Source organism: Oncorhynchus gorbuscha, linkage group LG25 (assembly GCF_021184085.1).
Source record: "Oncorhynchus gorbuscha isolate QuinsamMale2020 ecotype Even-year linkage group LG25, OgorEven_v1.0, whole genome shotgun sequence".
Lineage (NCBI taxonomy): Eukaryota > Metazoa > Chordata > Actinopteri > Salmoniformes > Salmonidae > Oncorhynchus > Oncorhynchus gorbuscha.
Window position 1 is genome coordinate 10255784 of NC_060197.1, and position 14649 is coordinate 10270432.

The 14649-nt window shown below is 44.8% G+C and overlaps 1 protein-coding gene and 1 pseudogene across 1 annotated transcript in view; one reads left to right on the forward strand and one right to left on the reverse strand.

The window, feature by feature from the left end:
- Positions 1–715: 715 nt before the first annotated feature.
- LOC124013568 lies at positions 716–8054 on the reverse strand (annotated as a pseudogene).
- A 1995-nt stretch (positions 8055–10049) lies between these two features.
- LOC124014421 (cyclin-dependent kinase 17) overlaps positions 10050–14649 on the forward strand; it is a 34008-nt gene continuing 29408 nt past the window's right edge. The window contains exon 1 of the mRNA XM_046329368.1: positions 10050–10402. The gene's annotated coding sequence lies outside the window, so the exon portion shown is untranslated. The remainder of the gene's footprint in view (positions 10403–14649) is intronic.

The following is a 14649-nucleotide window of genomic DNA, read 5'->3' on the forward strand; positions in this document are numbered from 1 at the left end:
TTCTTTGGTTCCACAGGAGAGGTACCAGCCCTAGTCAGGAAACATCTCAGCCTCCGTTTGAAAACACAGGGGAAACACTCACCTCACACGCATAAACTCTCTTTCCTTCACACATACGTAGATCCTATCACTTGCCTGGTATCCAGACTGGTGCTGTATATGGAAATTGGACTGGATTGAATTGCTGTCCATCTTAATTGTAATGCTCTTTCTCTGTCTTTAAATTGTCCTTTTTGTTCCACCCCCCCCCCCTCACTATGCTAAGAACTCTACCTCCCCCCAACACTGTGTCTGGATCTGGGACAAGGTGGGACACTGGGATTGTACGTGTCTCCAAGGTGATGGAGATTTCACAGAGCTTTAGCCGCTGAATATTCATGAGGCCTGGGGCTGGGGGGGAGGAGCTGGCTGGGAGTGTGTCTGGAAAGCAGATTGGTTCGAGGGGGAAGGGGATGTTTAGGTAAAACACATCAGATTTAGGGGATCAAGAATGGTCTCTGAGGTGGTGTGTGTGTCTGGGATGTGGCACAAAGGAGTGAGGAAACCAAAAGAGTATCTCACCCTCCTCATTAGAATCTCACCATCCTCATTAGAATCTCACCATCCTCATTAGAACCTCACCTTCCTCATTAGAATCTCACCCTCCTCATTAGAATATCACCATCCTCACTAGAACTCCAAGGAACAGATGATAAAGAGAGTAAAGCAATTGATTCTGAGTCTGTTTATTGTTAGTTACATCGACAATAATGAAAGGAAATCACATAAACTCATTTTCAAACCATTTTAAACATAAAGTACTCATTACAAACTCATTAAAAGCAGCATAGATTTGATTGTTAAGGCGGGGATGTAAAATACAGCTAGGATTCTGTTATATTGAGGCATCAAGGTTACTGGTATTTCATGGTGGACTGGTCTACAAAGTGACACCCTGAGTACCTGGTTTCCAAAGTGTACTAAAACAAAGTGTACTATTCACCTTAATCCACTCATCTCTTTCATATACACTCTCTTTCTCCCAGTCTCTCTCTCTCTCTCTCTCTCTCTCTCTCTCTCTCTCTCTCTCTCTCTCTCTCTCTCTCTCTCTCTCTCTCTCTCTCTCTCTCTCTCTCTCTCTCTCTCTCTCTCTCACACACATTCTACCTCTGCTCCTCTCACTTCAGTCCACCACACAGTAAGTACTTTATTGTTAGGCAGAAGATGATTACTTCAATCAATGTTTAACTGTGCAATTAACATCCATTTAGTTTAATATGTTGAACACACCCAGAAAACATCCCTGACTGGACTCCTGGACACTCTCTCTCGCCCAATGAATAAATGACTCCTGTCACTGAGACTCAGTTTATTGGCTGGTGGATTTGTCAACATTTTTCAATCACCTTTGATTGGTAGGTTGTTAGTGGTGAGTGACCATCACACTGCGGTGGCTCTCTCACAGATTGGTCCAATCCCCTTGCACCAGACGGCCCCTTACAGCCCAGGTATCCTATAACACATGCAACAGACAGTGTTAGACACAACACACTGTTACACACAGTTTATTAACAATGTGTTTGATGTATACTGTGTCACTCCTGCAGAGATGTGATGTACCTCGAATTTGGCGTCTTCAACGGCATATTTGCTTGCTGCGATCTCGTACACCTCCTGCCCTATGTTCTCCTGGGTGGTTCCCCTCACGTCAATGGAGTAGCAGTTAGCTCCGGCATAGTGGCAGGAGATGGCCTACACCCACACGCACACACAAAACACACACTTCCATGATTTATGGATCCTAGAATGGTTAGGTATATATGGCTTCCAGAGTGTTTTTCAGTGGTGAGTGTGTTACCTTGCGGAAGCCCTGCTTCTGGTTCATTTCAGATCCATGGATCAATAGAGGGTGGAAGAACACTGCGTCTCCTTTCTCCATCTCCAGGTGCACCCTTGGACCCTTGGATGATTTGGGTCGTAGTCACGGACACCGTGGTACATCTTATTGACCCCGCCCCGAGGAAGAGGAAAGGGAAGTAATGTCACAAGATCAAGTGGGGGTAGTCATGCTTGTTGAGGAAGCAGCTGTGTGTGTACTACCTCCCACTCTGGGTAGTCGTGTTCTTTGAGGGTGCCATGGTGAGAACCAGGAAGGACCACCAGGGAGTGAACCTTCTCCATGGCGGTCCAGGACCACACAATACTGTCCGCTGGACAGAATGGAAAATAATGCAGGTCCTGGTGCATGGAGTGACGAGATGTCCTATTACCTGAGCTAGATCACACACACACACACACACACACACACACACACACACACACACACACACACACACACACACACACACACACACACACACACACACACACACACACACACACACACACACACACACACACACACACACACACACACACACACACACACAAATAAACATACATTAAATAGACAGGCTCCCTGTTTTCACTCTCTCAAAGGTGTGTCTATGTGTGTCTTTCTGGATAAGGGTCAGTGTTAGGGGTTGAGGGTCAGGGGTTAGAGTTTAGACCTGTGTTTGGGGGCTTGTTGATCAGCATGATGTGCATGGCCATGATGTTGGACCAGTGAAACACTCCACATAATAGTGCTCAGATGGTGCCGGAAGAAACGGCAACCGTTTTACAGGCGCCTAACCAATAGTGCTATTATGTGGGGGTTTTTCGTGTTATTTGCAACTTATTTTGTACTTCTTATGGCAAAAAGAGCTTCTGGATATCAAGACAGCGATCACTCACATCAGATCAGCCAAAGATTTTTTTTCTACAAAAAGCAGGACACACAGGATGTACTTCAGACACTCGACAAGGCCAATATCCCCGTCATTGGCAGGAGAAAGAGACACAGGTATAGAGGACACAGGGCGGGGTGCCTTGTAAGGATCCGCCGACGACGAGTGGGAATTCTGCCCTTTCCATCAATATTACTTGCCAACGTACAATCATTTGACAATAAATTAGACGAGGTACGATCATGAATATCCTACCAACGGGACATCAAAAACTGTAATATCTTATGTTTCACCGAATCGTGGCTGAGTGATGACATGGATAACATTCAGCTGGCATGATATATGCTGCACCGGCTAGATAAAACGAGGGGGGGGGACGGTCTGTGTATATTTGTAAACAACAGCTGGCGCATGAAATTTAAGGAAGTCTCTAGATTATCTCATGATAAGCTTTAGACAAAACTATTTGCCAAGACAGTTTTCATCTATATTTTTCGTGGCTGTTTATTTTACCACCCCAGACGGATGCTGGCACTAAGACCGTACTCAGTCAGCTGTATAAGGAAATAAGCAAACAGGAAAACACCCACCCAGGTTGGCACTCCTACTGGCCGGGGACTTTAATGCAGGAAAAATTCATTCAGTCTTACCTAATTTCTATCATTATGTTAAATATGCAACCAGAGGGGAAAAAAACTCTAGACCACCTTAACACCACACACAGAGACGCATACAAAGCTCTCCCTCACCCCCCATTTGGCAAATCTGACCATAATTCCATCCTCCTGATTCCTGTTTACGAGCGAAAACTAAAGCAGGAAGCACAAGTGACTCGGTCAATAAATAAGTGGTCAGATGACGCAGATGCTAAGCTACACCACATCAGTCACTGGCTTCATAAATAAGTGCATCGATGACTTCATCCCCATAGTGACTGTACGTACATACCCCAACCAGAAGCCATGGATTACAGGCAACATCCTCACTGAACTAAAGGTTAGAGCTGCCGCCTTCAAGGAGCGGGACTCTAACCCGGACGCTTAGAAGAAATCCTGGTACGCCCTCTGACGAATCATCAAACAGGCAAAGCGCCAATACAGGACTAAAATTTAATCATACTACATCAGCTCCGACGCTCATTGGATGTGGCAGAGACTGCAAACTATTACAGACTACAAATGGAAGCACAGCTGCGAGCTGCCCAGTGACACAAGCCTACCAGACGAGCTAAATAACTTATATGCTCGCGTCGAGGCAAGCAACATTGAGGCATGCATGAGAGCATCAGCTGTTCTGGAAGACTGTGTGATCACGCTCTCCATAGCCGGCGTCAGTAAGACCTTAAAACAGGTCAACGATCACAAGGCCGCTGGGCCAGACGGATTACCTGGACGGGTGATCCGGGCATGTGCTGACCAAATGGCAAGTGTCTTCACTGACATTTTCAACATGTCACTGATTGAGGCTGTAACACCAACATATTTCAAGCAGACCACCATAGTTCCTGTGCCCAAGAACACTAAGGTAACCTGCCTAAATGACTACCGAGCCATAGCACTCACGGCTGTAGCCATGAAGTGCTGTGATAGGCTGGTCATGGCTCACATTAACACAATTATCCCAGAAACCCTAGACTCACTCCAATTTGCATACCGCTCAAATAGATCCACAGATGATGCAATCTCTATTGCAGTCCACACTGCCCTTTCCCACCTGGACTAAAGGAACACCGATGTGAGAATGGTATTGTCACAGCTGGCTGAAGGACTGGACCAAGGTGCAGCATGGTAAGCGTACATTTTAACTTTATTTTAAAATGACGCAGACAAAACGATGAACAACAAAACAACCGTGACGCTATGTGCCCTGAACAACTACAAAGTTAACTTCCCACAAAACAGGTGGGGGAAAAGGGTACCTAAGTATGGTTCTCAATCAGAGACAACGATAGACAGCTGCCTCTGATTGAGAACCACACCCGGCCAAACACCTAGAAATAGAAAATCATAGAATGCCCACCCTAGTCACACCCTGGCCTAACCAAAATAGAGAATAAAAAGCCTCCCTATGGCCAGGGCGTGACAGGTATTCATTGACTACGGCTCAGCGTTCAACACCATAGTGCCCTCAAAGCTCATCACTAAGCTAAGGATCCTGGGACTAAACACCTCCCTCTGCAAGTTGATCCTGGACTTCCTGACAGACTGCCCCCAGGTGGTAAGGGCAGGTAACAACACATCTGTCACGCTGATCCTCAACACTGGATCCACTCAAGGGTGCGTGTACAGTCCCCTCCTGTACTCCCTGTTCACCCACGTCTGCATGGCCAGGCACGACTCCAACACCATCATTAAGTTTGCAGATGACACGCCTGATCACTGACAACGACGAGACAGCCTATAGGGAGGAGGTCAGAGACCTGGCCGGGTGGTGCCAGAATAACAACCTATCCCTCAACGTAATCAAGACACAGGAGATGATTGTGGACTACAAGAAAAGGACGACCGAGCAGCCCCCATTCTCATCGACCGGGCTGTAGTGGAGCAGGTTGAGAGCTTCAAGTTCCTTGGCGTCCACGTCCACATCACTAACAAACTAGAATGGTCCAAACACACCAAGACAGTCGTGAAGAGGGCACGACAAAGCCTATTCCCCCTCAGGAAACTAAAAAGATTTGGCATGGGTCCTCAGATCCTCAAAAGGTTCTACAGCTGCAACATTGAGAGCGGTCGAGTGGTTGCATCACTGCCTGGTACGGCAACTGCTCAGCCTTCGACAGCAAGACACTACAAAGGGTAGTGCATACGACACCGACCATCACTGGGGCTAAGCTACCTGCCATCCAGGACCTCTATACCAGGTGGTGTCAGAGGAAGGCCCTCAAAATTGTCAAAGACTCCAGCCACCCCAGTCATAGACTGTTCTCTCTGCTACCACATGGCAAGGGGTACCGAAGCGTCAAGTCTAGGACCAAAAGGTTTCTCAACAGCTTTTACCCCCAAGCCATAAGACTCCTGAACAGCTAATCTAATGGCTACCTGGATTATGCATTGTGTTCCGCCAACCCCTCTTTCACCCTGCTGCTACTCCCTGTTTATCATCTTTGCATAGTCCCTTGAACTAATCCTACATATTACCTCAAATAGCCCGACTAACAGGTGCACCCACACATTGACTCTGTACAGGTACCATCTCTATATTGCCTCGCTACTATTATTTTTTACTGTTTTTATTTTTATTGAATTTTCTTATCTATTGTTTACCTAATACCTATTTTTTACTTAGAAACTGCACTGTTGGTTAAGGGCTTGTATTCTGCGCTCGTGACAAATACACTTTGATATGATTTGAATGCAGGATCTGAGAACGACAAAGACAAGTGAAATAATAAAGAAATAAAGGAAAGAAAGACTGTAAGAAGAACGTGTGTGTTGAGCTTGTGTGCTTGAGAGTGTGTGTGTGCTTGAGAGTGTGTGTGTGTGCTTGAGAGTGTGTGTGTGTGTGTGTGTGTGTGTGTGTGTGTGTGTGTGTGTGTGTGTGTGTGTGTGTGTGTGTGTGTGTGTGTGTGTGTGTGTGTGTGTGTGTGTGTGTGTGTGTGTGTGTGTGTGTGTGTGTGTGTGTGTGTGTGTGAATGCGTCCGTGTCAGCCTGATCACTAGAAATACACTTCGATTTCGGACATTTGAAAAGGTCCTAAAAACATATGTATGCCTTCCTAGGCGCGCTGCTCAGACCACTGCGCTAGGGCAGCTCCCAATGCTCTAGCAAGCCGCAATGAATAATTAATCCATCAAAAATAGCTGTTAATCCAAAAGAGGTCGAATTTCAAAGAGAAACTATGAGATCTGATGCAGTCCGCATGCGTGGGTGTGTGTCCATGCAGTGTGTGTACCTGAGGCAGGCTACAGTAGCGGAATAACTCTTCCTGGAAGTCCTGCAGCTTGGAGATGGCCTTCTGGTAAGGGATGAACTCTGACTTGGCGATGGACACGTCCCTCATCACCACCAGCCCCGGGACCTGCACCTCCCGACGGAATATCCGCTCAAACGCCGCCCTGCCACACACACACACACACACACACACACACACACACACACACACACACACACACACACACACACACACACACACACACACACACACACACACACACACACACACACACACACACACACACACACACACAAACTCAGTCCTTGTTCAGTGTAGCATCCCTAATTAAGCCCAGCTGGTAAAGCCATGTGTCTCTGGTACAGAGGAGCAGTGTTCTAGTGTTCTGCTGGTGAACCATGCTGCATGTGGGGTCAAAGACAGGGGACATATTGAAGCGCTGGTGGAGACAGTCAAGTGAAGTGATCTTCAGGCATTTTTCTCTTCTGTGGTCTTTTTCTACTTTTATCATTGAGCATCCTACGTTAGACGCCTGTTTTTTGTTTATCTAGTGTTATCCTTTCAATCACATCTGAGACCTTTTCTGTTGTCTCTCTCATGGTGTTGTGGCCTTACCTGATTCTGTCAATGTGCTCCCCAGACACCAGGCCCTTGATAAGGAGGAAGCCATCCTCCTCATAGGAGATTCTCTGCTCAGTGCTCAGCAGATCATTGTCAAAGGAATACCTGGATACAGCAAGTGAATGACAGTGTGATAAACGCTTATTAGACTCATGTGTTTAGATACAGAGTGATGGTAACTCATAGTTGAATGAACTACTGAGATGATCTCAGCATTGTGTAATGTGCACAGTAAGTAGGGCAAGGGTCAATAGCTGTACTTTTAGACTGTCCTGATATAAGGCCATTGACATGGTCAAAAACAGCTAAAATAGGAGATTGATGTGTCACTTACTGTACCTCAGTGCTTGTGGTTGATAGTAGGCAACGTTTTGGCCAGAGGTAGATGCTTGCTTTATGCAATGAGTTAAGGCCATATTTGAATTATTTCCTACAACAACATTTGTATTTGTAGCTATTACACATTTATGTAAGCTATGTTATACCGTTAATTATAACAACAAATTAAATTGTGAATAAGATATAGCCTGATAGTTAGACTATACAAGCGGGCCTTTTACGCATTCATAGGCTATAAGATAATGTTGTTTATATGCATAAATAAACACATTTACAGAAAATAAATACATTTTGCAATGTTATAGTTACACTCCCAATGCTCAGTTTGCTCTGAAAAAAGCCTGACAATTACAGTAAAACAGTTGAAAAGGATACAACAAAAGAAGATGGTCGATCGAGATGATTCACGACCACTTTCAGTCTGTCTGCCGCCCCAGATATTTTGCAATAATATATGTTTTATTGTGTATTCCCTTCGATGCGCAGACAGCCATATGCCCACTGTTATGTAGACCTATGCTGCTGGTGTAGGCTACTCTCCAACTAGGTCAAGGTTCACAAGTGAGAATGTCACACCCTGATCTGTTTCACCTGTCTTGTGATTGTCTCCACCCCCCTCCAGGTGTCACCCATCTTCCCCATTATCCTCTGTGTATTTATACCTGTGTTCTCGGTTTGTCTGTTGTCAGTTTGTTTCGTTTGTAGAACCTTCCAGCGTTTCCCCTTGTTCCTGTCTTGGTTCCTGTTTTCTAGGTTTTCCCGGTTTTGACCCTTCTGCCTGCCATGACCCTGAGCTTGCCTGCCGTCCTGCACTTTTGCCCCACTACTCTGAATTACCGACCTCTGCCTGATCTGACCCTGACCCTGAGCCTGCCTGCCATCCTGTACCTTTTCCCCTGTTGTTGTAATAAACATTGTCACTTTGACACAGTCTGCATCTGGGTCTTACCTTAAACGTGATAGAGAAGGACATTGACAGATGCACACACACACACACACACACACACACACACACACACACACACACACACACACACACACACACACACACACACACACACACACACACACACACACACACACACACACACACACACACACACACGTTTGTTGTACTTTTCTTGTGGGGTAAAAACAGTCCCATTCAATATCCTATTTTCCCTTACATCTAACCCTTAACCTAACCCTTACCTTACCCCCCCCCCCCCCCCCCCCCCCCCCCAAAAAAACTAACCCTAAACTGAAACCTAATTGTAACCCTTTTGGCCCCCACAAGGATAGTAAAACCAAACACACACACACACTATTAATTGAATGGAAGATTTCCCTCATTTCAGCCTGGCCGCAGAGCTCATTTCAGCCTGGCCGCAGAGCTCATTTCAGCCTGGCCGCAGAGCTCATTTCAGTCATGGTCAACAACAACAACAAACAAGGAAACAAATAATTGGACACAAAACACTAAATACCACTCCTCAATCCTGTCCGATGGCAACCATCCGCATATGCCCACAAGACAAGACATGAGAGAATAAAAGAAAACAGAGCATCTTTGTGACAACCTTACAAAACATGCAACAGATATAGCCTAATAATTGAATGAACTATTAGGGGACAGAAATCAACAGGCACAGACTCAGGTGAGAATGGATTCCCTTAGCCTAAGTAGATCGACCCATGCATGCTTCCAAAATCAAAGGGTCCAATCCAATTCCAAGAGCTAATCAATTAATAGCAGGAGTGGAAAACGACACAATTGTCATACTTGAGTGAAAGTTAAGATACCTTAATAGAAAATGACTCAAGTAAAAGTGAAAGTCCCCCAGTGAAATACTACTTGAGTAAAAGTCTAAAAGTATTTTGTTTTAAATATACTAAAGTATCAAAAGTGAAAGTATAAATCATTTCAAATTACTTATATTAAGCAAACCAGATGGCAACATTTTCTTGTATTTTTAATGCATGGATAGCCAAGGGCACACCAACACTCAAACAAAAGTTACAGATGAAGCTTGTGTGTTTAGTCTGCCAGATCAGAGGCAATACGGATGACCAAGGATGTTTTCTTAATTAGTGTGTGAAAACAGACAATTTGACTGTCCTGCTAAGCATTCAAAATGTAACGAGTACTTTTGGGTGTCAGGGAAAATGTATGGAGTACAAAGTGTATTATTTTCTTTAGAAATGTAGTGAAGTAAAGGTAGTCAAAAATATAAATAGTAAAGTAAAGTACAGTACAGATACCCCCCAAAGGTACTCAACAGGTAGTACTTAAAAGTATTTTTACTAAGTAGTTTGCACCACTGATTAATAGGCCTAGTTGTCAGAGAATGTCGGATAAGATGTATCTGTGTACTAAGCCTACTGCAGGAGGCGCTACAAAACTACTCATTGAATGAAGGGCCATATTGGTGCTGCTGGTATGCGGCCACCAATCGCATTCAGTTTATTTCCCCCCTCTCTCTCGGTGTCAGCAGCAGCATAGGCGGAGGCGTCAGAATGTGGGCAGCCACAGTTTGCACCTCTACCGGTTCATCCGCGGACACAATCCGTTCTCACTCCCCATAAGCTCCCTGCTCGTCATAGAAGTGAGCTTTCGGGAATCTGGTCTGTAATTTTTGTATCATTTGAACTTTGAATACGGTGTTCAAGTGAGAACATTCTGTACGGAATAATGTGAGCAAGAGAAAAGCAAGACGTAGACGAACTGTTTTTTTTACGGGTGGGTGGAAAGACGGGCATCCGGCCTCCGAGGAAGCGCCCAACGAGGTGTGGAAGTCAGGTAGAAACAACGTACATCGTTTTTGGTAAGTAGCCAAATGTTGTGGCTTCATGTAGGTTTACAAGCACACTATCCATCAGAATGGCTACTGAAATGACTAGAATCAATGTTACCAGCGCGCAATGTTGCGTCGCCACAAGGGTCTGGTTGAGTTGACCAACTATTTTGCTCGCTTGTCAAAATAGGACTTATTAACACAATTATATGTGTGGTTTAAATACCTTAGTGAGTGGTTACAATGGGCAATACCATTGCTGTTTATTTGCCTTCAACCTATAGGCTAATTTACCCACCATTTGATTTTCAACACCATGTTGTCAACATCTTTCAGGCTATAACCCAGGAGAATCGGAAGCATGTAACGTCACATACAGTAGGTTACATTGAAAGTGCTGAGTATGCCAATGCCTTGTGCCGTGTCAGTTAGATGCATGTCATCACAATCTATACACAGATTCCTTTCAGGGTTACACTGGCTTCGTTTGTTTGTGCCCAATTTTATGTTTTGCTATAGCCTATCTGAACCGTTAAAATAACAATGTATTATAGGCTTTAACAGGTGTCGCACATTGTACGTTTGTGTCAAATGTGCATATATGAAACTGATTGGCTACTGTGTACAATGTTATCAATGAATGTAAGGTTGATAGAGGCCAATAAGCTATAATTCAAAGCATATAGATGTCTGAACGAGGGTTACTGTAAGTGTGTAATAGTGATGATGAGGAATTGGTTCCTTGGACCACAGTAATACCTGGCACACTCTAATCTCAGTCTAGCAGCGCTTAGCTGTGACTGCCTCTCAGGGAAACAATATCATGGTATAATTGGTGGAAATGGATCAGTTCAGTCAGATTTCCCTCTGAAAGCCATGCCACAAAGATACCAGGCACCCTCCCCACCATCTATCCCCCCCAGCACTGCATGTGTCCGGAGTGTGTTTTTCATCCACCATAGGTGTGTCTGTGTGTCAAATCTTAGTAGTTGTCAGTTAGTTCTTGGCCAAGAGGTATGTGTGTACATGTACTCAAGTTAGACCTAGCAGTTCCCTGCAGCTAGAATGACCCAGATCAGGAGTATGTAGCCAAGTTGTTCTATCGGTGTGAAACCAATCCCTCATGACAGGCTAATTATACTGACCCAAACCCTCATGTTTCTGTCCCAACTCTCTCTAATCTCTCTCTAGTGCTACAGTGTAACCCTGCTGATAATAGCATGCCACGATAACCTTGATATTGATCAGTCTCAGTGCTGGGAGGTGAAGTGCATGGAAGGATAAAGGAGACCGAATCAAGATTATATACAGTTGTGATGGTGTACGGGTGCTCTGTGAGTTTCCTCTGTCGTGACCCATGAAAGGGCTCACACTCATCCTCTCCGGTCCGATTGGATATGATCATGCCGATTATTCATGGTAGATGCACCGAATGTCGTGCGGTACAGTCTGTCTTTTGCCAGCCCCCTCTGTCTCTCTCGCTGTCTCTCTCGCTCTGTCTCTCCCCCTCTGTTTCTGTGTGTTTGTGTCAACTCCCCTCTCTCCTCCTTTGACACCAGACTCTAAGCCGGTGCCATCCTCTCTCTCCCTCTGTCTTTAGGAAGGTTCTTCTGTGAGTCTTCTTTTCATTGGACCCTCTGCTTTCTATACCCACAGTGTCTGTCTGACAAATGTTCAATCCATATGTCTGTCTGCCTTCACATGCAAATCAGCAGATCAAGTCTGAGGGATGAGAGGAGAGGATGAAAAATAGAGGAGATGGTCCAGCAGTGGTGGAAAAAATACTCAATTGTTAAAGTAAAGATACCTTAATAGAAAATGACTCCAGTGAAAGTGAAAGTCACCCAGTAAAATACTACTGGAGTAAAAGTCTAAAAGTATTTGGTTTTAAATATACTTTAAGTATCAAAAGTAAATGTAGTTGCTAAAATATACTTGAGTTTCAAAAGTAAAAGTACGAATAACAAAACATTCCTTATATTAAGCAAACCAGATGGCACAATTGAATTTATTTATTTATTTACGGATAGCCAAGTTCACACTCCAACACTCAGACATCATTTAAAAACAAAGCATTTGTGTTTAGTTATTCTGCCAGATCAGAGGCAGTCGGGATGACCTGGGATGTTCTCTTGATAAGTGAAGTGTGTGAACTGGACCATTTCCTGTCCTGCTAAGCATTCAAAATGTAATGAGTACTTTTGGGTGTCAGGGAAAATGTATGAAGTAAAAAGTATAGAATTGTCTTTAGGAATGTAGTAAAGTAAAAGTTGTCAGAACCCCCCCCCCCCAAAAAAAAACTACTTAAGTAGTACTTTTAAAGTATTTTTTACTTAAGTACTTTACACCAGTGAGGTCCAGACTGTTCTCCCTATATGAATGTGCTAACTCTGGTGGGTGGAGGGGTTGTGTTGACAGAGTAATGCCCACAATGACAGTACACACATTCTCAGTGCAGATGTGCTGAAGTACGCAGTATGCTCACAAAGTTCCTGTCTGCTATGGGAGGGGGGGATATCTCACTCTGACAGGCTTACAGAGGATCATCCTAGGTTAGAACACACTGTTGCCATTGACAACAGAACCAGGCGCTATCTCTTTCTTGATTTCTGTCCATCCCAACTTACGAGATTTCTCTCTCTCACAATCACATCAGGCATTAATCTTGTGTTCCGTTACTGTGTCTTGAGAGAGCTCACTGATTCGGGACAAGAGATACAGCACACACACCGTGCCCACAGCCTGATCTTTACCTATCACTGAAGATATCGTCAACACCGTACTGAGGGATGAACAACTGTGTGCGGGGCGAGAGAGCAAGATATACATTTTCCATTTATTTATTCCTAGTCCTTGTGTGAATGTTCATGTGTGTTTCTGTGAGGCGTGCACATCCCTATTCCTGCTCGTATGATTATGTGTGGAGGAAGGCAGGCTAACTCACACAGCCCCCCCCCCCCCCAGTCTGGTCAGCCAGGGGTTAAACTGTTAGCCTGGACGTGTGGAATGTGACATCAGATTATCATTAGGGGCAATCAGATGCTTTCTCTCAGTTCCTGATTCCTGAGTGGAGGACAGAGAAGAGCGGGAGGAGGAGGAGTGGATGCTGACGATGCCCCCCGTTTATCTATCATCTGATGCCATGTGTCTTCGGGACAAGGTCCGTTGTCATTGGGTGTATTTTGGGTCGCTTAGCAATTTCTTTTTCTTTTTTCCGGGGCAGTCTAATTGGAGGCTTGATAATGAGTGTAATTATTGCAGCCTGAGTCTGCCTCACACCCACACAGACACATTTAAAGAGTCATAGAACAGAGGTAAAGGAATGTACAGACGGCTATAGAACAAGCCAGAGAACAGCATTCTGTAAGATGGAATACACCGAGGTGTTACTTCTAACACTTTATCATTGCTATTTTCCCAATTTCATAGTCATGTACATTGTCTATACTGCACGTGACTAAGTATTGACCATACACCATTAAAGTGTAGTGGGGCTCATTTGATGGGTGACCACGCCTGAAAGCGAATGACTTATTGGCTTTCTCCACTTACGTAGCAGCTGCCTGTGTCCGACCCCTGCTGTGTGTGTGACAACAGTTGCCCAGCTCTTTTTCCCAGGCCTGCTTCAGAACATGGGTGACTGAATCAGCACAACTAGCGAGGGGAGGCGGTTTGACGGACACATGTGCACACGTGCTGATTATGGAAGCTATGTCAGCCACGTCAGGAATGTGGAAGAGGAGTGGGCTTGTGTGTGTGTGTGTGTGTGTGTGTGTGTGTGTCTGTGTGTCTGTGTGTTTGTGTCTGTGTGTCTGTGTGTTTGTATGGTGGGGGATTATCTCGTTCTGTCTCTGTGTTCACAGTTTTAAAGTGAAACTGAGGAAGTTGTGGTGTGTGGACACTTCAACTGTAGAAGACTTTCAGTATCGTTGATTACTGGTATGATCTGATGACCAGTCATGGTATATTAGAAATGCTGTCGGGTGTCGTCGCTGTCTCATTGTCTGGTTCTACTGCTCTCCAAACGATTAGACTGTACTTTCAAGGTGTGCTGGACACGCGCACACATCCTTGGCCTGCTATGGCGACAGAGCCGCAGCTTCCTTCCTGCTGTTCAATGGAGAGCGTTGAGATCATATATACAGTAATAAGCCATTTTATATCAGCCTGCAGTGTGTGTGTGTGTGTGTGTAGGGCAACAGTACAATACCAGTCTATTGTTATCTGGCTGTGATGTCATCTTATGTGAATGGCTGGACTAGAGTCAACGTGGGCCT